The sequence below is a fragment of the Schistocerca piceifrons genome, chromosome 4 (assembly GCF_021461385.2).
Source record: "Schistocerca piceifrons isolate TAMUIC-IGC-003096 chromosome 4, iqSchPice1.1, whole genome shotgun sequence".
NCBI lineage: Eukaryota > Metazoa > Arthropoda > Insecta > Orthoptera > Acrididae > Schistocerca > Schistocerca piceifrons.
Window position 1 is genome coordinate 201422103 of NC_060141.1, and position 24345 is coordinate 201446447.

The window sequence follows — 24345 nt, forward strand, 5'->3', positions numbered from 1 at the left end:
ATCTGCCCTTTTTTGCACCCTTCCGATGTCCTCCGTCAATCCCACCTGGTAAGGATCCCACACCGCGCAGCAATATTCTAAAAGAGGACGAACGAGTGTAGTGTAAGCTGTCTCTTTAGTGGACTTGTTGCATCTCCTAAGTGTCCTGCCAATGAAACGTAACCTTTCGCTCGCCTTCCCCACAATATTATCTATGTGGTCTTTCCAACTGAAGTTGTTCGTAATTTTAACACCCAGGTACTTAGTTGAATTGACAGCCTTGAGAATTGTACTATTTATCGTGTAATCGAATTCCAACGGATTTCTTTTGGAACTCATGTGGATCACCTCACACGCAGAACGCTGGGCTTTTCGTCCGATGACGTCCCATATAAGCTCTATTGGAGACAGTTCTGATGTGCGAGCACTCCTAGGCAACACATCGATACCCTGAAGAGCATGTTGGGTTACAACAGCGGTAAGTGGCCGAGCGTTATCTTGTTGCTAAACACCCCCTGGAAAGCTGTTCACGAATGGCAGCACGACAGGTCGAATCACCAGACTGACTTACAAATTCGCAACCAGCATGCATGGAATAACCACAAGAGTGCTCCTGCTGCCATACGAAATCGCGCCGCAGATCGTAACTCCAGGTGTAGGTCTTCTGAGTCTAGCACGCAGATAGTTTGGTTACAGGCCCTCAACTGGCTTCCTTCTGACCAACGCACGACCATCACTGGCAGCGAGACAGAACCATCTTTCAACATAAAACACAACACACCTCCAGCCTGATCTCCAGTGACCTCTCGCTTGACACCACTGCAGCCGAAAACCGAAATGGTTTGGGGTCGGTGGAATGCACGCTATAGGACCTGAAGCTCGGAGCTGTCCTGGAAGTAACCAATTTGTAACATTTCGTTGAGTCACTGTGGTGCCAACTGCTGCTCAGATTGCTGCTGCAGTTGCAGTACGATGCGCCAAAACCAGGCACCGAATACGATGGTCATCCCTCTTGGTTGTGCCACATGACCATCCGGAGCTCCGTCTTCTTCCGACCTTCGTCCCCCTGACCACTACTGCCAGCAATCATGTACAGCGGCCACATTCCTCCCATAACTTACAGCAATATCACAGAAGGAACATCCACCTTCTTGTAGCCCTAATACATGACGTCGTTCGAGCTCAGTATGTGTTGAAGTAGCGTATTTGCCACCTTAAAGGCATTCTTGACTAACATCAACTCACCGCGTCCAGTCGCGAAGGTAACTAACTCTCACGACCCTTACAGCGTGTATTTAAAGCAAAACTATAGAGCCACTCTTATGCAACTGGCGCGAATAATTTTTTCCGTCAGTGTGTATACACAGTACATCTACATGTATTAACGAGTGAGTTTGCAGGTATCCAAGTTGTTGTTTTTTTTTTTTTTTTCTTCATTAGTCTTCTGACTGGTTTGATGCGGCACGACACGAATTCCCTCCATTGACAATCTCTTCATCTCAGATTGCACTTAAAACTACGTCCACAATTATTTGCTGGATGTATTCCAGTATCTATCTTCCTCTGCACTTTTTGCCTTCTACCGCTCCCTCTAGTACTATGCAAGCCCCGTTGTCTTAGCAGATGTCCCATTATCCTGTCCCTTCTCCTTATCAGTGTTTTCCACATATACCTTTCCTCTCCGATTCTGCGCGGAACCTCCTCATTCCTTACCTTGTCAGGCAACCTAATTTTCAACATTAGTCCGTAGCACCACATCTCACATAATTCGATTCTCTTCTACTCCGGTTTTCCCACAATCCATGTTTCACAACCATACTACGTTGTGCTCTCAGATATTTCCTGCTCAATTTAAGGCCAATGGTCAATGGTCAAGAACGCCCTTTCTGCCAGTGCTAATCTGCTTTTGATATTCTCCTTGCTCCGTCGATCATTGGTTATTTTACTGCCTAGGTAGTAGAATTCCTTAACTTCGCCTGCTTCGTGGCCACCAATCCTGACGTTAAGTTTCTCGCTGTTCTCATTTCTGCTACTTCTCATTACTTTGTCTTTCTTCGATTTAGTCTCAATCCATATTCTGTAGCTATTCCACTGTTCATTCCATTCAGAACATCCTGTAATTCTTCTTCACTTTCTCTAAGGACAGCAATGTCATCTGCGAATCTTATAATTGATATCCTTTCACTTTGAATTATAATTCCGCCTCTGAACCTTTCTTTTATTTCCATCACTGCTTCTTCGACGTACAAATTGAACAGTAGGGGCGAAAGACTACATCCTTGTCTTACACTCCTTTTAATCCGAGCACTTCGTTCTTGGTCGTCAACTCTTATTATTCCCTCTTGGCTCTTGTACATGTTATATACTACCCGTCTCTCCCTACAGCTTACCCCTATTTTTCTCAGAATTTAGAACATCTTCCACGATTTTACAGATGGGGAAGGCTTTTTCCAGGTCGAAACTTGCAATGAATATAGTATTGGTTAAAATGTCTTGGTTGCAATTTTAGTTTTTTATTTTTCAACGACGCGTTTCGCCTTATGTAGGCATCTTCTACATCTACATCCATACTCCGCAAGCCACCTGACGGTGTGTGGTGGAGGGTATCCTGAGTACCTCTATCGGTTCTCCCTTCTATTCCAGTCTTGTATTGTTCGTGGAAAGAAGGATTGTCGGTATGCCTCTGTGTGGGCTCTAATCTCTCTGATTTTATCCTCATGCTCTCTTCGCGAGATATACGTAGGAGGGAGCAATATACTGCTTGACACTTCAGTGAAGGTATGTTCTCTAAACTTTAACAAAAGCCCGTACCGAGCTACTGAGCGTCTCTCCTGCAGAGTCTTCCACTGGAGTTTATTTATCATCTCGATAACGCTTTCGCGATTACTAAATGATCCTGTAACGAAGCGCGCTGCTCTCCGTTGGATCTTCTCTATCTCTTCTGTCAACACTATCTGGTACGGATCCCACACTGCTGAGCAGTATTCAAGCAGTTGGCGAATAAGCGTACTGTAACCTACTTCCTTTGTTTTCGGATTGCATTTCCTTAGGAGTCTTCCAATGAATCTCAGTCTGGCATCTGCTTTACCGACGATCAACTTTATATGATCATCCCATTTAAAATCACTCCTAATGCCTACTCCCAGATAATTTATGAAATTAACTGCTTCCAGTTGCTGACCTGCTATTTTGTAGCTAAATGAACAGGGATCTATCTTTCTATGTATTCGCAGCACATTACACTTGCCTACATTGAGATTCAGTTGCCATTCTCTGCACCATGCGTCAATTCGGTGCAGTCCTCCTGCATTTCAGTACAATTTTCCAGTGTTACAACCTCTCGATACACCACAGCATCATCTACAAAAAGCCTCAGTGAACTTCCGATGTCATCCACAAGGTCATTTATGTACAGGGTGATTCAAAAAGAGTACCACAACTTTAGGAATTTAAAACTCTGCAACGACAAAAGGCAGAGCTAAGCACTATCTGTCGGCGAATTAAGGGAGCTATAAAGTTTCATTTAGTTGTACGTTTGTTCGCTTGAGGCGCTGCTGACTAGGCGTCAGCGTCAGTTGATGCTAAGATGGCGACCGCTCAACAGAAAGCTTTTTGTGTTATTGAGTACGGCAGAAGTGAATCGACGACAGTTGTTCAGCATGCATTTCGAACGAAGTATGGTGCTAAACCTCCTGATAGGTGGTGTATTAAAGTTTGGTATAAACAGTTTACAGAGAATGGGTGTTTGTGCACCGCCAGGAAGCCCGTGACAGAGCACTTCATCACTGGCCTCCAAGAAGCCCTGATCTTACCCACTGCGATTTTTTCTTATGGGGGTATGTTAAGGATATGGTGTTTCAGCCACCTCTCCCAGCCACCATTGATGATTTGAAACGAGAAATAACAGCAGCTATCCAAACTGTTACGCCTGATATGCTACAGAGAGTGTGGAACGAGTTGGAGTATCGGGTTGATATTGCTCGAGTGTCTGGAGGAGGCCATATTGAACATCTCTGAACTTGTTTTTGAGTGAAAGAAAAACCCTTTTTAAATACTCTTTGTAATGATGTATAGCAGAAGGTTATATTATGTTTCTTTCATTAAATACACATTTTTAAAGTTGTGGTATTCTTTTTGAATCACCCTGTATATTGTGAACAGAAACGGTCCTATGACACTCCCCTGCGGCACACCTGAAATCACTCTTACTTCGGAAGACTTCTCTCCATTGAGAATGACATGCTGCGTTCTGTTATCTAGGAACTCTTCAATCCAATCACACAATTGGTCTGATAGTCCATATACTCTTACTTTGTTGATTAAACGACTGTGGGGAACTGTATCGAACGCCTTGCGGAAGTCAAGAAACACGGCATCTACCTGTGAAAACTTGTCCATGGCCTCTGTGTCACGTGGACCAATAGCGCGAGCTGGGTTTCACACGACCGTCTTTTTCGAAACACATGCTGATTCCTACAGAGTAGATTTCTAGTCTCCAGAAAAGTCATTATACGCTACGCTCTTCTAGAGACCTGCGGTACACCGCTGCAAGAAGGGGGGCAAGTTCCTTCGCGTACTCTGTGTAAAATCGAACTGGTATCCCATCAGGTCCAGCGGCCTTTCCTCTTTTGAGCGATTTTAATTGTTTCTCTATCCATCTGTCGTCTATTTCGATATCTACCATTTTGTCATCTGTACGACAATCTAGAGAAGGAACTACAGTGCAGTCTTCCTCTGTGAAACAGCTTTGGAAAAAGACATTTCGTATTTCGGCCTTTAGTCTGTCATCCTCTGTTTCAGTACCATTTTGGTCACAGAGTGTCTGGACATTTTGTTTTGATCCACCTACCGCTTTGACATAACACCAAAACTTTTTAGGATTTTCTGCCAAGTCAGTACGTAGAACTTTACTTTCGAATTCATTGAACGCCTCTCGCATAGCCCTCCTCACACTACATTTCACTTCGCGTAATTTTTGTGTGTGTCTGCAAGGCTTTGGCTACGTTTATGTTTGCTGTGAAGTTCCCTTTCCTTCCGCAGCAGTTTTCTAACTCGGTTGTTGTACCACGGTGGCTCTTTTCCATCTCTTACGATCTTGCTTGTCACATACTCATCTAACGCATATTGTACGATGGTTTTGAACTTTGTCCACTGATCCTCAACACTATCTGTACTTGAGACAAAACTTTTGTGTTGAGCCGTCAGGTACTCTGTAATCTGCTTTTTGTCACTTTTGCTAAACAGAAAAATCTTCCTACCTTTTTTAATATTTCTATTTACGGCTGAAATCATCGATGCAGTAACCGCTTTATGATCGCTGATTCCCTGTTCTGCGTTAACTGTTTCAAATAGTTCGGGTCTGTTTGTCACCAGAAGGTCTAATATGTTACCGCCACGAGTCAGTTCTCTGTTTAACTGCTCAAGGTGGTTTTCACATAAAGCACTTTAAAAAATTTCACTGGATTCCTTGTCCCTGCCACCCGTTATGAACGTTTGAGTCTCCCAGTCTATATCCGGCAAATTAAAATCTCCACCCAGAACTATAACATGGTGGGGAAATCTACTCGAAATATTTTCCAAATTATCCTTCAGATGCTCAGCCACAACAGCTGCTGAGCCAGGGGGCCTATAGAGACATCCAATTACCATGTCTGAGCCTGCTTTAACCGTGACCTTCACCCAAATTATTTCACATTTCGGATCTCCGTCAATTTCCTTCGATACTAATGCACTTCTTATCGCTATAAGCACCCCTCCCCCTTCACTTTCCAGCCTGTCCCTGCTGTATACATTCCAATTTGAGTTTAGGATTTCATTACTGTTTACGTCTGGTTTCAGCCAACTTTCTGTCCGTTTATTAATGAGAGCAGTTCTGGGACCTTTCTACAAACGCTCCTGCAGTTTACTATCAGCACATTAATATTGTCATTCCCTGTTGCATTTTGACTACTCCTACTTTGCCGCGTCTCAGGAGGCGTATTGTCGGGCCTAGGGAGGGAATTCTCTAACCTAAAGAAAACCCCATGTGCACTCCACACGTACTCCGCTACCCTTGTAGCCGCTTCCGGCGTGTAGTACACGCCTGACCTATTCAGGGGGACCCTACATTTCTCCACCCGATAGCGGAGGTCGAGAAATTTGCACCCCAGATCTCCGCAGAATCGTCTGAGCCTCTGGTTTAAGCCTTCCACTCGGCTCCAAACCAGAGGACAGCGATCGGTTCTGGGAACGATACTAAAAATAGTTAGCTCTGATTCCACCCCGCGAGCGAGGCTTTCCGCCTTCACCAATTCCGCCAACCGCCTGTACGAACTGAGGATGACCTCTGAACCCAGACGGCAGGAGTCATTGGTGCCGACACGAACAACAATTTGCAGTCGGGTGCACCCAGTGTTCTCTATCGCCGCCGGCAGGGCCTCCTCCACATCTCGAATGAGACCCCCCGACAAGGTTAAGCATTAAGCATTAAGCTTACTACCTGAGCCCCCATCTTATACCGTTACTCGCTCCTGTGAACAGGAACGCGTTATGCAGATATTGGTGTCTCTCGTGTCCATCTAGAAAAGATAACCCGAAGATGCCTAAATAAGACGAAACGCGTCCTTGAAAAATAAAATACTAAAATTGCAACGAAGACTGTTTTTACTGTTAAGCACTGGTTTGCTGTATGCCACATATGGATTGGATGAATTCCTATGACGTGTGTTGATCTTTCTTCACTCTTGCCTCCATTATCAAACGCAACGTCAGAATTGCCTCTCTGGTGTCTTTACCTTTCCTAAAGCCAAACTGATCGTCATCTAACACATCCTCAATTTCCTTTTGCATTCTTCTGTATATTATTCTTGGCAGCAACTTGGATGCATAAGCTGTTAAGCTGATTGTTCGACAATTCTCACACTTGTCAGTTCTTGTGACTTAAACGGCCGTATGTTTTGGCTGTACTGACTTAGAAGCTTATATTTTTTAGACCACCCGTAGAGCTTAATATTTGACAAAAACTTCAACTTGATATCTCTATTTATTCCTGATAAAAAGGGGTTTTAACGGCCGGACAGACCAATGGACAACAAAGTGATCCTACAAGGGTTCAACGTTTACCAATTAGAGTACGAAACCCTTAAAAAGGAATTCAGTACGTTATCAACAGTTTCACCTCTTGATGATGCGACCTCTTTCATTACACAAGTAACAGGCAACTGCTGCCCCAACCCCTAACATAAAATAGCGCTGATGATGTAACATCAAAAATAAGCACTACCTTCTCTTATATCTATGTGTCTTATCGGCGCAGGGATGGCTGGTTGCTAAAGAATTTGGCATGGTTGATTTAAAGGGTAGTCACATGCCCTTCCTGTCGGCATCCCTTTGCTCTCCCCCAAGTGTCTGCGTGAAGTGTCATTCATGTGAATGTGAGCGAAAGTTTTCTAAATGCTTGGGAATCGTGTAACTAAAGCGGGACGTGGATACTAACCCGGTAATCACCAAATTAGGAATGGGAAACCGCCAAAAAGCCACATCCAGGCTGGCCGGCACACCGACCCTCATGGTTAATTCGCCGAGCGCATTTATTCGAGGACGGTGCAATTCCGCTTCCCGGAAGTGGCGCTTTAACACGCACGGCTATCCCTTGGGGTACAACATCTAAAATAAGCACACTGAAAAAAACTGTCACCTCCACTACCGTGAACAGAAAGTAGCTGGAAAGAATGTTTGTGAATGGTGAGGCGGGGAGAATGGGAACAGTACCTCCCTTAGCTCCCTTGCGCCCCAAGTCTGCCAATCGCCTGTTTCACCGGGTGTTCGATAAATATTGCCTTAACGGCGACCTTATCACCCGAGTTCATTGTCCGCTACTTATAGTCCGTCTTCTTTTTTTCTTCTTTCTTTTTTTTACGAACTTCACCGGTGAGGAAAGGGAAAGTAACGTGCATGCAAGCATCACTCCCACATCGCGAGTGAGAAACGAATTATGACACCCAATGACTGACGCTATTTTAAATGAATAAAGTGAAATGTATATAGTGGCGAAAAAAACGTGTTTCAGCGGTTGCATATACAGTACCATTACTAATAAAGTATTGATACAGCAGCTACTGATGCCACGTACACACAAATTCATTATTTGACTGATATTCTTTCCGAAGTTTCGGTGTGTTGAAAAAGGGGCACGTTTTAATATATCATTACAGTGGTGAAGTAACTGCATTCTGAAAAGCCGGCCGCGGTGGTCTAGCGGTTCTAGGCGCGCAGTCCGGATCCGCGCGACTGCTAAGGTCGCAGGTTCGAATCCTGCCTCGGGCATGGATGTGTGTGATGTCCTTAGGTTAGTTCGGTTTAAGTAGTTCTAAGTTCTAGGGGACTGATGACCACAAATGTTAAGTCCCATAGTGCTCAGAGCCATTTTTTTGCATTCTGAAAAACGTTTTTAGAGCGGCGCGGACTGTTCTGCCTACAGCACATCACCTGCATTCCTGTAACGCATATTCGTCTCAGCCGCGGACAGTAACAAGCCTTGAATAAGTTTCAAATGGTTCGAATGGCTCCGAGCACAACGGGACTTAACTTCTAAAGTCATCAGTCCCCTATAACTTAGAACTACTTAAACCTAACTAACCTAAGGACATCACACACATCCATGGCCGAGGCAGGATTCGAACCCGCGATCGTAGCGGTCGGATGGTTCCAGACTGTAGCGCCTAGAACCGCGCGGCCACTCTAGCCGGCTCTTGAGTAAGGCCTTAATTCGGTGTTGAGGAACAAAATTTTCATCTGGTATGACACCCAGTGACCGTAAGATCCTGTAGGGTTATCAATTTTCTGCGATGTTTATTTCTGCTTTCCACACGCTGTTAGCCGGCCGTTGTGGCCGAGTGGTTCTAGGCGGTTCAGTCCGGAACCGAGTTGCTGCTACGGTCGCAGGTTCGAATCCTACCTCGGGCATGGCTGTGTATAATGTCCTTAGGTTAGTTAGGTTTAAGTAGTTCTAAGTCTAGGGGACTGATGACCTCAGGTGTTCACAGTCCCATAGTGCTTAGAGCCATTTCCACCCGCTGTTCCAAGGTAGCTGGGGTGATTTGGCAGGCCAGCGAAAATGTAGCGACGTGTCTGATGTTCGTCAAATCATGAATATATGTGTGTGGAGTCTGTAAGCACGGAAATTGTCATGTTGGATGACAAGCGTGTCCACAGACTTCTCATTATGATAACGCGGAAGAAAGTGCAACATTTGGTTATCTAGAATACTGAAATAAACATTCTAGCTCATGCTTATGGTATCTTCAAGGAGGTGGCCCAGTTCATGGCACGAAAAGTCCTTACAAATGATCACTAACCTCCTCCGGCCCAACAAAGAGCTGTTTAAAGGTCACACTGGACTGTCAGCAGGCTCGGTAATTTTCATTATTTTAAAAGTGGCAAAATCACAGTTTTTCGTGCTCAGATTGTGTTTTGCTTGACCCACTGAAGACGTGCAGCTTTGTATGCCGCTGTGAGCAATAAGCTTTTGGGAGAAACCGACTGAAAATGTGCATTGGTAGCAGTTTCCTTGTCAATGTCAAATGGTTCAAATGGCTCTGAGCACTATGCGACTTAACTTCTGAGGTCATCAGTCCCCTATAACTTAGAACTACTTAAACCTAACTAACCTAAGGACATCACACACATCCATGCCCGAGGTAGGATTCGAACCTGCGACCGCAGCGGTCGCTCGGCTCCAGACTGTAGCACCTAGAACCGCACGGCCACTCCGGCCGGCCCTTGTCAATGTCCGATCGGAAACTATCACTATCCTTACTTCGTGTTACATGGTTGCGAGTGGGAGGCAGGTTCTAGTAGACACGTTGGACGCCCAAAAAACGGGCAACTTCACTAACGGTGCGGTCAAGGCGCGTACAAACACGGCAGCTCCCTTCTGCCATTTTGCCACGTCTCCATGTCGACCTATGTTACTGCGCTGATTCCGTACAACCGACTGCTATATACATACTACTTGACTGTCGCTGTCAGCAATGGGAGACGTAAGAACACCTTATCCTGGTGCTCCAAGGGGGGTTGCAGCGCTGTTCTTTTTTTCAGTCTTTGGCCATTAACAGAGTTTGACTTAAACAATTTCACACAAATGATCTCGTCACATAAAATACACTTGTGGGTACCCGCCTAAACCTTATGCATCGAGCTAGATCAGTTACTGGTCCGATCAACACGCAAGTATTATGAAAATGCTCCGCGCGTCAGATTGCAGAACAATTCTGCTGCCATCAACGTACATCTTAGGTCGGAACCGAAAAGATATGAAAAGAGAAATCGAGACGCGTATGGAAGCATATACACAGCTCTCCCATCGCTCCATTTGCCAGTGGAATAGGGAAGGAATGACTAGCAGTTGTACAAGGTACTCTCCTTCATGCACCGTATGGTGGCTTTCTGGTGCAATTGTGATGAGATAGGTTCCCTTATTACTCGCTCGGTAAACCAGTTGAAAGGTCGGGTGTAGGGATGAGCATTCCACCTCCATCAGGACACGGTTAGTAAAACACTGTAGTGTTCACACCAACTTTGAAACTGGTGGCAGCCTTATGTTCCTTTGCATGAAGCAGTTTCCGTTGAGATATGGTTGTGGCCAACGACCTCTTTCAGTCACTTGAGAAGTGCAGAAAAAGGTATTGGTGATGCAGACTAATATGTCAATAAAAGTGCCAAAAATGTCCGCTACATGTTACTCAGACTTTTTCCGTAAAGTATTGGTTGAGTATTATTCCTGGAGCCTATGGATAAGTGCTGTAATTGGAAGTCGAAGTAAGTACATGTTTTCTACTGTCACGCTAGACATCATTAACAGTTGGCATATTTGTTCATGTAAATCTGTAAATCTCTTTTACGTACTATGCTTATTCCTTTAATACTGCCTCATAGCACAATTACAATCAGAGATAAATTTATGGTCTCTCCACCGCTCACTGTGGAGCACCTCTTTTGTCACTGTCTACACAATAGAGTAATTTTCTCGAGAATAGACAGTGACATAAGTTTCAAGAATTTAGAACGCTGGTTGACCAGAGGTTAAGAAAGAAAATAAAGAATGAAACGTGCTGAGCGCAGCTCTGTTTGCTTGTGTGTACAGGAGAATACGGCGGATGCCACTGGCTATCAATTAAATTTGTGCCGGCGGACACGGCGCATTGTGTGTGTAAGCGCAGCGCAGCGCCTTGCGCCATCTTTCCTGAATGCGCCACGGCAGAGCGAACAATAAAGCAATTAATCAGCCGGGCAACACCCACTCGCGACCACGGGCCTAACAGACGGGGACCGCACTTTCAGGACGGAGTGAGCTGTGACAACGTGGCGCACCTTCGATTTATTCCGTCGTAAACATGCCACTCGCATCCCCATTCACCGCGACCGGGGGAAAAAATAGCGGCATACTCGTAAACATGAATGGGCGCTAGTCTGAATAAGTAGTAATGCTACAGTGCTGGAGCGAATGAATGTATCATATGCAAACTTAGTCAAAGAGTCCAAACCATCCATTCACTTTCTCGTTGATCCTTCTGCTGTTCAAGTTAAAGACCGCACGTAGAAAAGCAGAAATATTAAATTCAGCATTTAAAAATATATTCACACATTGGCTATTAACGTCGCACCATCAGTATTGAAACCGAACTTACACTACTTAATGCCAACAAGACCTTCGGCTAAGGCTAAATTCCACTTAGATTTTACACTGGATACACTGCGGAATAACTTTCTTTCATAGCTCACATTTATCGCGAATTTGTAGTTCAGTGAACTGTTTCGTGTAACTGGAAAACACCACAGGTTACTCCTGTTTTCAAAACAGGTAATAAATCGGATTCAAAGAATGAATAGACTAATATCTCTAAGACCGCCAGTTGCAGGACCCTAGAACACATCTGAAGTTTAAAAATTTTGACGTTCCTGTGGGAAAACAAGCTTTTCTCAATGAATAAGTATGGATTCTGAGGAAAAAACCACTCGTGTGAAAAACAGCTTATTTATTTGTGCGCTACATCTTGCAAATAATACATGCAGACGAACAGGTGCGTTCCGTCTTCCTAGATTTCCGTAAGGCGTTAGACACTGTACTACATCGCCAATTACAACTAACATATGGTCGTAGGTATCTTCACAAATATGTGATCACTCGATGAATATTTAATTAACACAACTCAATATGTTATAATTTACGGCGAGTGTTCAGAAACGAAAGTAACATCAACTATGCCCAAGGAAAGAGTAATAGGACATCTAGCGTTTATTTATAAACTGGATGTCGCTCCTAAGAAGTGTTAGACGCGTTTTGTCCGATGCTTCCGCAGATATTTACAATTTTGCTTTTGGAATATGTAGCTGGAGTCAACCCACACAAACACTTCCCGTCACGTTTTCGTGCCGCTCCCACAGTCAGCGGAAAGCGTCGGTTTGTTTCCCGTTGCAAACAAAATCTATTTTAAAGCTGAATTATAGGTGCCAGTTCGATACAGTGGTCCTAAATTATTCTAATGCGATATTTGTTTTATTGATGTATATTAACAGCGACAGCGAAATGCTAAGAGTAGTCAGAACTCCAACAGCGATAGAGCAGCGCTCCCGCATGGCGGGCCAGGACAGTGTTGTCGGTGCTGGAGTATTGGCTATCCTTCATGTTTTACTCTCCCTGTTAATCCATAATGGTAAATCATACACAGCATTAGGCTAATTTTGGACCACTCAACCGATTAGATACGTAAATTTGTCCCTAAAAATAATTTTGTTAGTAACGGAAAATATACAGACGCTTTCCGTCAACACTGGGCGTCGCATAAAAGACGTGATAAGCAGTATTTGTTTGGACTGACTCCAGCTACACACTGCAAGCACTAAATAGTGTGTGTATATGTATTATTTTACACGTCTAGTTCAAATGTTCAAATGTGTGTGAATTCCTAAGGGACACAACCGCTGAGGTCAGTGGTCCCTATACTTACACACTACTGGAACAAACTTATGTTAAGAACAACACACACACCCATGCCAGAGAGAGGATTCGAACCTGCGGCAGGACGGGTCGCGCAATCCGTGAAATAACGCCTCAAACCGAGCGGCCACGTCTAGTTCCGTAAGACCAAGTTGCGGAACAAATTTCCAAGGTCATGGAACGTGTCAGCTCATGAAATTACAATATAAAAGTAAAAACAGATAAAATAAAATGTTTATGAACCCCAAAAAAAGATAAGCCATAAGTTTAAGTAAACGAATCAACAATACAATATAGGAATCAGCTTTGTTTTTCACTCCTCGACAGAAGGAGTGACCCGTGAGGAAACTCTTCATTTTCGATTTGAAAGCCCGTGGATTACTGCTTAGATTTTTGGATTCTTGTGGTAGCTTATTGAAAATAGATGCAGCGGTATATTGCACACCTTTCTGCACAAGAGTTAAGGAAGTGAGATCCAAAAGCAGATTGGATTTCTGCCTAGTATCACCCAAGTGAAAGCTGCTAATTCTTGGGAATAAGTTTATATTGTTAACAAGAAACTAAGAATATGTACGTATATGGAGAGGCCAATGTCAAAATACTCAGATTAGTGAACAGAAGTCGGCAAGAGGTTTGCGTACTTACGCCACTTATTGATCGATCTGCCCGTTTTGAGCCAAAAATATCCTTTGAGAATGGGAATAGTTACCCCAAAATAAAATAGAATACTACATAAGCGATTGACAATACGCAAAGTAGGCTAATTTTCGTATCGAACTGTCACTTACTTCAGATACCTTTCGAATAGTAAAAATGGTAGCATTACATCTTTGAACATGTTCCCGGGCGTGGGATTTCCACGACAGTTACCATTTATCTGAACACCTACAAATTTTAACTGTTCAGTTTAAACAATCATATATCCATTCTGTGAAATTAAAACGTCGGGTTTTTGTTTATTTGTGTTAGAAACTGTAAAAACTGTGTCTTACTGTCATTTAGCGTTAGTTTATTTTATACAAGCCTATCATGAACTGCACTATTTCAAGCAGAGCCAATATTGCACACAACATCCTTTACTACCAAGTTAGTGACATCAGCAAACAGAAATATTTTAGAATTACCTGCAATACTAGTGGGCATATCATAAATACACTCCTGGAAATGGAAAAAAGAACACATTGACACCGGTGTGTCAGACCCACCATACTTGCTCTGGACACTGCGAGAGGGCTGTACAAGCAATGATCACACGCACGGCACAGCGGACACACCAGGAACCGCGGTGTTGGCCGTCGAATGGCGCTAGCTGCGCAGCATTTGTGCACCGCCGCCGTCAGTGTCAGGCAGTTTGCCGTGGCATACGGAGCTCCATCGCAGTCTTTAACACTGGTAGCATGCCGCGACAGCGTGGACGTGAACCGTATGTGCAGTTGACGGACTTTGAGCGAGGGCGTATAGTGGCCATGCGGGAGGCCGGGTGGACGTACCGCCGAATTGCTCAACACGTGGGGCGTGAAGTCTCCACAGTACATCGGTGTTGTCGCCAGTGGTCGGCGGAAGGTGCACGTGCCCGTCGACCTGGGACCGGACCGCAGCGACGCACGAATGCACGCCAAGACCGTAGGATCCTACGCAGTGCCGTAGGGGACCGCACCGCCACTTCCCAGCAAATTAGGGACACTGTTGCTCCTGGGGTATCGGCGAGGACCATTCGCAACCGTCTCCATGAAGCTGGGCTACGGTCCCGCACACCGTTAGGCCGTCTTCCGCTCACGCCCCAACATCGTGCAGCCCGCCTCCAGTGGTGTCGCGACAGGCGTGAATGGAGGGACGAATGGAGACGTGTCGTCTTCAGCGATGAGAGTCGCTTCTGCCTTGGTGCCAATGATGGTCGTATGCGTGTTTGGCGCCGTGCAGGTGAGCGCCACAATCAGGACTGCATACGACCGAGGCACACAGGGCCAACACCCGGCATCATGGTGTGGGGAGCGATCTCCTACACTGGCCGTACACCACTGGTGATCGTCGAGGGGACACTGAATAGTGCACGGTACATCCAAACCGTCATCGAACCCATCGTTCTACCATTCCTAGACCGGCAAGGGAACTTGCTGTTCCAACAGGACAATGCACGTCCGCATGTATCCCGTGCCACCCAACGTGCTCTAGAAGGTGTAAGTCAACTACCCTGGCCAGCAAGATCTCCGGATCTGTCCCCCATTGAGCATGTTTGGGACTGGATGAAGCGTCGTCTCACGCGGTCTGCACGTCAAGCACGAACGCTGGTCCAACTGAGGCGCCAGGTGGAAATGGCATGGCAAGCCGTTCCACAGGACTACATCCAGCATCTCTACGATCGTCTCCATGGGAGAATAGCAGCCTGTATTGCTGCGAAAGGTGGATATACACTGTACTAGTGCCGACATTGTGCATGCTCTGTTGCCTGTGTCTATGTACCTGTGGTTCTGTCAGTGTGATCATGTGATGTATCTGACCCCAGGAATGTGTGAATAAAGTTTCCCCTTCCTGGGACAATGAATTCACGGTGTTCTTATTTCAATTTCCAGGAGTGTATAAATAAGAGTGGGCCCAACACTCATCCCTGCTCCGATACACCAATAACGTCAGAGTCAACATCTATAACCAGTTCACTAACTTTATCTCTAATACCTCTTATATTTTGAGTAAATATGCTAATTCCTTCTCGACTTGGATACCTGACCTCCTCTGAAGATGATTCCTTTGTTAGAGGGACTTCATTTAAGCAGGTATACCTATCAGCTGATTTTAATCTAAAAAATGTGTAGCTCTAACACCAACTACTACAGGAATTTTTCCATGAGTGATCCCACCGCCACCCACTACACTGTCACCTATAAGCTTTGCCAGCCTCCCCTTCCCATACTTACTGAGACGCAGCTCATGCCGAGTGAAACCCGAACTACTGATAGACTCAACTGGCACCACTGCAATGTGAGACATGCCCTCCGTCATCAGTGTTGGACTCGCATTCGGGAGGACGACGGTTCAATCCCGTCTCCGGCCGTCCTGATTTAGGTTTTCCGTGATTTCCCTAAATCGCTTCAGGCAAATGCCGGGATGGTTCCTTTGAAAGGGCACGGCCGATTTCCTTCCCCATCCTTCCCTCACCCGAGCTTGCGCTCCGTCTCTAATGACCTCGTTGTCGACGGGACGTTAAACACTAATCTCCTCCTCCTTCTCCTCCGTCATCAGTGCCTTCTCTAGTCTCATACCTGCCAGAAAAGCAAAAAAAATGCCCCTTATGAGGGGCACTTGTTGAAGAATAGAATCAAAACGAAATCCCACGTACGGAAATGTCATGTAACGACGCTACAGAGTGTCCAAGTTTCAAGGATTAACCCTAGCGGTAGGCCACTCCTCTGGTAGCGAACCTGTAGGGTTGATGGATGACGTTTCAGGAATTGGATTTTCGTTTCGAATTTGTTTCTCAAGACGCCCTCTGAGAGACCTCGGTGTTTGTTGGTGGAGTTCTGGTACATATATAAATGACTGAGAATATAGGATCAGCAGTGTTACAAGATTGCTGTTGTGTAGAGTAAGGTACCATCTTTGGATGATCATGACGAAATTCAGAGAGACTTGGAGAAAATTACCACCTGGTGCAAAGAAATGATAAATATCTTTAAATTTATATAAATGTAAGTCAACGCGTCTGACAAAGAAATATGGTGATAACAATCGATTAGAAGATGATTACCGAATATATTTAGGAGTAACATCCTAAAAGCATTTAGGGGTCGCACTAAAAAGCGATATGAAATGAGACGATCGCGTAAAATCAGTATTAGGGAAGGCAAATGGGAGACTTGATGGGAGGGTTTTGTGACAGTGCTGTTCATCTGTAAAGGATAGCGCATTCAGGATGCTAGACCGACCGGTTCTAGAGTACTCTTCTATCCTGTGGGGTCTTGGTCACGTATGCAGGTCATCTAATACCGAACGAAATCAGGGACGCGCTGGTAAGATCGTAACAATTCGGTACAGCCAGATCAAAAAGAAACAGAATTAATCGGGGAACTTAAATGGAAATCCCTGAAAGAAAAGCGACATAGTTCTCCTGTTACCCTGTGTGATAAATTTGGAGAACCTGTATTCAAAGAAGACTGTGTGAGCATTATGGACCACCGTCATATACCTCACGTAGGGACCACGAGAACGAGATGAAAGAGATTAGAGTATTTACAGAGGCCTAGAGACGATCACTTCCCCTTGCTCAATAAGGGAATGGAATAGGACAGAAAATCATTAATACTGGTACGCTATGGACTGCATACAGTGGCTTGTGGAATACATGCAGCCTGCAGATGTAGGTACGCGAAAAGAAGGTTGATGGCCCTACCAAGTCCTTTCTGAAATCGGTAGATGACTTTGATGGACCAATGACAGATGAAGTCAGAGTAGGATTTAACGTACCGCCGACGATGACGTAATTCGAAACGTGGCACAAGCTCAGATTGAGGAAGGAAACAGTCCGTGTTCTATTTAAAGGGACCAGTCAGCCATCTACCTTAAATGTTCCAGGAAAATCACGGAAGACATAAACCTACATGGTTCAGTGTTTTAATGTTTATACCTGATACGTGACAATATGAGTTCATTAATTCCAACTATTGCGGCTATCTGAAGGTAAGGTGAGCTTGTGGAATAAGGGTGCGTGTTAAATGACTCCAAGTCGCTTCAAAATGTTGAATTTTATTACCCAGAAAAGCAAAGTTTCGGCCTTGGGTCGTTTTCAGGCGCTCTGTTTCCAGTACTTTATGAAAAGTAATGTCTGCAGTACATCATTTATAGTTAAATTTAAAAGTAGTGAGTTACGAGAATATAGAGTCACCAGAACATTGATTACCTTGCACGCTATAAACTAGAACATATTTTCGTAGGTTGTTTGGCCATAAGACTTCTATGACGACATATATTGACATACTGGTCTGTTGTACATATTGTCTTCTTCGTCTAACCAGTAGCGCGTATATACGGCTAGAAGCAGTGGGACGATGTCAATGAGATTGCAACTACAGCAAAGAATAATTTGCCAGTTACTATAGTTCAGTAGAATATATGGTAAAATGTAACATCTAAATATTAAAACCACAAACCTTAGGACTGAGGAATCTTCATAATCCTCTGTGTTACGTCCGCGTCTGTCATGAGCCACCATGATAACTCTGGCGCTGCAGAGGTTCGTTGTAGAAGTGGAACAAGCATGTCCAGGAATTTCGTGTTTCGGAAGTCCTTTTGTTCATTTAAAAACCTACTGGACTTGCCTTTACCATTGTTATAAAATACCATTTCCTCCAGTAAGTCCATAAGTTTCCATTACTCGTTCTTTGCAAAACCCACATCTAACCGTTAATGCTAAATGCTCGAAGATTTATGGGACATACTCGAGACGTCAGTTCGTGCTCAAAATCCTACACCCGCAACACCTTCGCGATTATGGACTGCTATAGAGACATCAAGGTTCAGTATTTCAGTAGGAGACTTCCAACATTTGTTGAGTCCATGGTACGTCGAGTTGCGGCACTATGCAGCGTAAAAGGAGGTCCGACACGATATTAGAAAGTATCCCACTACCTTTGTCACCCCAGTGTATATTGTGAGTTGTAGAATTAATGACGCACGCTGGTTACCTCGCAAAGCTGAAACCCGAGTACCAAATTTTGAGAGAAAAACAGATAAATGTTTGACCGTGTATTTACACTGATGTTGGTGGCGTCGAGGGCATGTGACGCGGCACAGGAAATACAGAGACGAATTAGGAATCATCCTCTCTGCGATACTGGCCGCAAAGGGGGAAATCCACTGATACAGGAGAATTTCACAAAGAGAACACTGTTATGACACAGCACCTCGCAAAAATAGTCAAAAAAAATTTACGTGTTCTCGAAAATGGCGTAGCTAGTCCGCTGTATAGGTACTACTGTGGTGAACATCTATGGAATGAGGTTGAAGGACGATGAAACCACGAGAGGGCGACAAAGTGCAGGGTCTCCATACCTAATCAAAGAAAATGGGAGTCGGAGGCTTGCCTTCTTCTTCCTCCGCACCATATTGGGCCAGGATTCTTGCCTTTTTGTTTAAAGTACTTTATCTGACGTGGTAGTCTCTCTGGATCCATTCTTTGTAGATTTTCATTCCATTTCTTTTTCTTTTCATTCAGTTTTTTATTCACACCGCAAATTATCAACTCCTTTCGGACGTCTTCATTTCACATTTATCTTTTCTTTCACGTCTCTTTACTGCTGTAGGAAATATCGCTTTTACTATTTATATTTGTTTTTATTGTTCTGTATTCAATACTCACGATTCACTTTCATGTAATGGGGTTCGCAGTGAGACTGTTTTATAAAATTTCAGTCGTGTTTCTTTCCGTGTTTTATGTCTTAAAGTTCTGTTAATAGTTCCACAGATACTTCCAAATCTATTCAACTACATCTGCATATCTTCTTCATTTTCATACGATATTATACATCCAAAAGAGTAAAAAAAATTACAGGTTCTATTGTACCACAATAGGTAATAAAGAAACCCTCACAGGATCACTTTGTTGTCCGTCGGTCAGTTTCTCTGTCCGACTGTTCAAAAGCCTCTTTATCAGGATCGGGTAGACGTATCAAGTTGAAATTTATCTCACGAAGGCCTATGATCCCTAGGCCGTATAATAAACGCTAGCTTCTAAGTCAGTGTAATCAAAAGATACGGCCATTTGCGTAACTTATTTTGACACTCGCAAACTAGCTCTTTAAAACCTATAGGTTACTTCCCCTTGATATAGACCCATTAAATTTGCAAGGGGTAAGGTTTAATAGCACAATTAAATGAAAAAAAATCAGAAAATTGCTAATTTGTAATTATATTGTACAACAAAAATATTTGTTTTGTCGTTTGTTATCCGACTTTAGACTTGTAGTTAAAACATTCTCGAAAGTCTTGAAGTCCCTGGAGCATATATCTTGCTAGTATTAATGTCGGTAAACGCCAAAAATTATGTTTGTACGGGACCCTCAGTGTGCGGTGCCCCCTACACATGGCCAATTTTTTTCATGATCTACTATCTTCACAGAATTCTTTCCACAAAATGCCATTGACTTAGATTTACTAGAAGACATTTTCATGTTATATTCTGTATGGATTGTAAAACAGGACAGGTGGGGATCTGTGGAAGATCTGATGGGAGAGCACAATACTGGTGTAAGCACAGAAGTTCGGGCCACACCTTTTTGGGCACAATGTTGAACACAGGGCTCCGCAATAGACGGGCCCCTATGTGTTCCCTTGTTCACCCAACGACGTCGTCAATTACAGTTCCAGTGGAGACGAGACTGGTTAGGTTCAGTCATGGATCAACGGAGACGTGTTATCTTGTCGGAGGAATCGTGTCCCGATCGTCGTTATCCAGGCGAACAGCCTGACGAAGACAAGCACCGAGCCGCGGACAGAACCCTGTAAATGGCACTATTATGTTACGGGGGACATTCAAGTGGGATTCCGTGGTACGTGGGGCAGAAATCGAAGGCACAGTTACAGCTGTGGACTACGCGAAAATTCCTCGACGGTGATAGCATCTTCCACAAGGATAATCGTCTGTGCCAGAATGGTGCTACAGCGGTTTTAAGGAGCGTCATAGCGAATTCAAGTTGTTGCCTTTGCTCACCCAGTTGGCCTCATACAAAGCTACAAAACATCGGCCCGTAATGTACACTAATTTTCGTGCCTGAGAGGAGAAATCTGGTGCCACACATCTCCGATAACATTCCAAGGACTTTTCGAAACTATGTCACGTTGAATATACACTTCGTTCCAGTGGAGGACGAACACGTTATTAACCAGGCGCTCATAATGTCAGTGTAAATGTGCATAATCTTTGATAATATGTGGTAACTCAGTTGTTGTTGTTGTGGTCTTCAGTCCTGAGACTGGTTTGATGCAGCTCTCCATGCTACTCTATTCTGTACAAGCTTCTTCATTTCCGAGTACCTACAGCAACCTACATCCTTCTCAATATGTTTAGTGTATTCATCTCTTGGTCTCACTCTACGGTTTTTACCCTCCACACTGCCCTCCACTACTAAATTGGTGATTCCTTGATGCCTCAGAATATGTCCTACCAACAGATCACTTCTTCTAGTCAAGTTGTGCCACAAATTTATCTTCTCCGCAATTCTTGCCATTGCCAGTCTACATTTTATATCCTCTCTACTTCGACCATCATCAGTTATTTTGCTCCCCAAATAGCAAAACTCATTTACTGCTTAAGTCAGTATGAAAGACTAATTTGGCACTATTAGGTTGAGTAGTGCCTTGTCTCTGCATTACATGGTTGTACGATTTACCTTCACTCGCAGTTAAGGGATTCCTGTTCTCACAAACCATGGCTAATTTGGCGTGTGGAACAATTAATGGTACAGCTGTTGGCACGTAACATGGATTTTGCCATTTCTAATTATGGAATGTATGCACTGTAAAGGGAGCGGATAGTGTGATTGTTCGCTTATATTTTATCAAGTGCGTGAATAAATGTACCGGCTGGTCATATAAAGTACAGCTGCTCACAGATGCCCATTGTGGGCCGTAATTGTAGTATGGCAGTGAAACGTAGTAGGTATTCTAGTGCATTAATGTGGAACCGATTTAAGCTGGAGAAGTTAGTTCCAATTTTGGCCACCATTTACAAAACCTGGTGCAGAAAGATGAATAGAAATGTTTCCATATAAAGCGGATTAGGAACAGGACGTGGGCAGAAAAGGTTAAACAAGCTAGAAGGGAAAATGTAGATTTTTATTACATAATTTATTCAGTATAAGCACCGGAGATGCCGATGAGGTATGGCACAGTGCTAGATTTTCATCTGGACGCCAGCATTGGAACTTTTTTTTTCCAGCATAAATCGGCTCCGCATTACGCAATACCATATATATACCAAGTTTTGCTGCTATACGACAATTACGCCCCACATAGGAGCTCTGAATTGCTGCACTTTAATTATAACCACCCAATATTAAGGCTAACCACTTTCTGCACAAACACGTAGTTGGTTTTGAGCTATGCAGTTTAGTTTCCTAAAGTTATTTTTTCTTACACCCCAGTACAGGGTTTGCACCCGGGAATGTCTGCAGGTCGAAGTATCTAGTCAAATGTGTTTCACATTTCTATTTCTACCGGCGTAAATAACTGTAACACTTAACGTTTCTGCCTTTAAAATTTAGTCGTAATTACGATCTACTGTAACGTGTATTTCACTTTTATATAGAAGACTGTTGATAATGAATATATAAATTGTAGTGAATACGTTGAACACGGTGTAGTTGGATAAGAAACAGTTCTTCGTGCAGTACACATGCAGAATGTTCGGCATTCTAATGTACGCCACACTTTACATGAGAGGTCGCCATACTGCATTCCAAGTGTTTCATAAAGCAGAAGCAAAAGAGTAAACCAGTCTCGCAAGTGGCAGGAAATCCGATCCACTTCAGACGATCAGCGCAAATAATTTATCAACTCCAAGAAATAACGTGTTTTGCGGAACGAGTAGAAGCCATAGAAATGAGGCAAAGTGAAATGCTCGAATGGAGTGTGGAGATAAACTTTAGAGCGACCAGGCCACGACTGAGGCACTAATTTCTTTTACAAGCAAAGGGGAGGCCAACGCCGGAAAGGACACCAGGTAGAATGAATAACATCCGAGTTCCATTCCGGTAACGCAAGGTGGACGAGGTGTCGGCCGTTAGCGAAGGGGAGATCTGAACACCAGGCGCAGGAAACTACGGTGGCGTGCTTAAAGTGTGCGTGGTTGTGAGATTCATGCGTGTAGAACACTTTGCAGCTTAGATACACACTTTGAGCGAAAGCATTACAGCCACCTGCTTTGGAATGCAATACAGCAGCGGCTCTGTGTGGAATATACGAGGGGCGAGCCATAAGTTCAGCAACATACACTACTGGCCATTAAAATTGCAACACCACGAAGATGACGTGCTACAGACGCGAAATTTAACCGACAGGAAGAAGATGCTGTGATATGCAAATGGTTAGTTTTTCAGAGCATTCACGCAATGTTGGCGCCGGTGGTGACACCTACAACGTGCTGACATGAGGAAAGCTTCCAACCGATTTCTCATACATAAACAGCAGTTGCCTGGTAAAACGTTGTTGCGATGCCTCGTGTAAGGAGGAGAAATGCGTACCACCACGTTTCCGACTTTGATAAAGGTCGGATTGTAGCCTATCGCGATTGCGGTTTATCGTATCGCGACATTGCTGCTCCCGTTGGTCGAGATCCAATGACTGTTAGCAGAATATGGAATCGGTGAGTTCAATAGGGTAATACGGAACGCCGTGCTGGATCTCAACGGCCTCGTATCACTAGCAGTCGAGATAACAGGCATCTTATTCGCATGGCTGTAACGGATCGTGCAGCCACATCTCGATCCCTGAGTCAACAGATCGGGACGTTTGCAAGACAACAACCATCTGCACGAACAGTTCGACGATGTTTGCAGCAGCATGGACTATCAGGTCGGAGACCATGGCTGCGGTTACCCTTGACGCTCCATCACAGACAGGAGCGCCTGCGAGTGTCTACTCAACGACGAACCTGGGAGCACGAATGGCAAAACGTCATTTTTTTCGGATGAATCCAGGTTCTGTTTACAGCATCATGATGGTCGCATCCGTGTTTGGTGACATCGTGGTGAACGCACATTGGAAGCGTGTATTCGTCATCGCCATACTGGCGTATCACCCGGCGTCATGGTATGAGGTGCCATTGGTTACATTTCTCGGTCACCTCTTGTTCGCACTGACGGCACTTTGAACAGTGGACGTTACATTTCAGATGTGTTACGACCCGTGGCTCTACCCTTCATTCGATCCCTGCGAAACCCTACATTTCAGCAGGGTAATGCACGACCGCTTGTTGCAGGTCCTGTACGGTCCTTTCTGAATACAGAAAATGTTCGACTGCTGCCCTGGCCATCACATTCTCCAGATCTCTCACCAACTGAAAACGTCTGGTCAATGATGACCGAGCAACTGGCTCGTCACAATACGCCAGTCACTACTCGTGATGAGCTGTGGTATCGTGTTAAAGTGCATGGGCAGCTGTACCTGTACACGGGATCCAAGCTCTGTTTGACTTAATACCCAGGCGTCTCAAGGCCGTTATTACGGCCAGAGGCGCCCGCATCTCGTGGTCGTGCGGTAGCGTTCTCGCTTCCCACGCCCGGGTTCCCGGGTTCGATTCCCGGCGGGGTCAGGGATTTTCTCTGCCTCGTGATGGCTGGGTGTTGTGTGCTGTCCTTAGGTTAGTTAGGTTTAAGTAGTTCTAAGTTCTAGGGGACTGATGA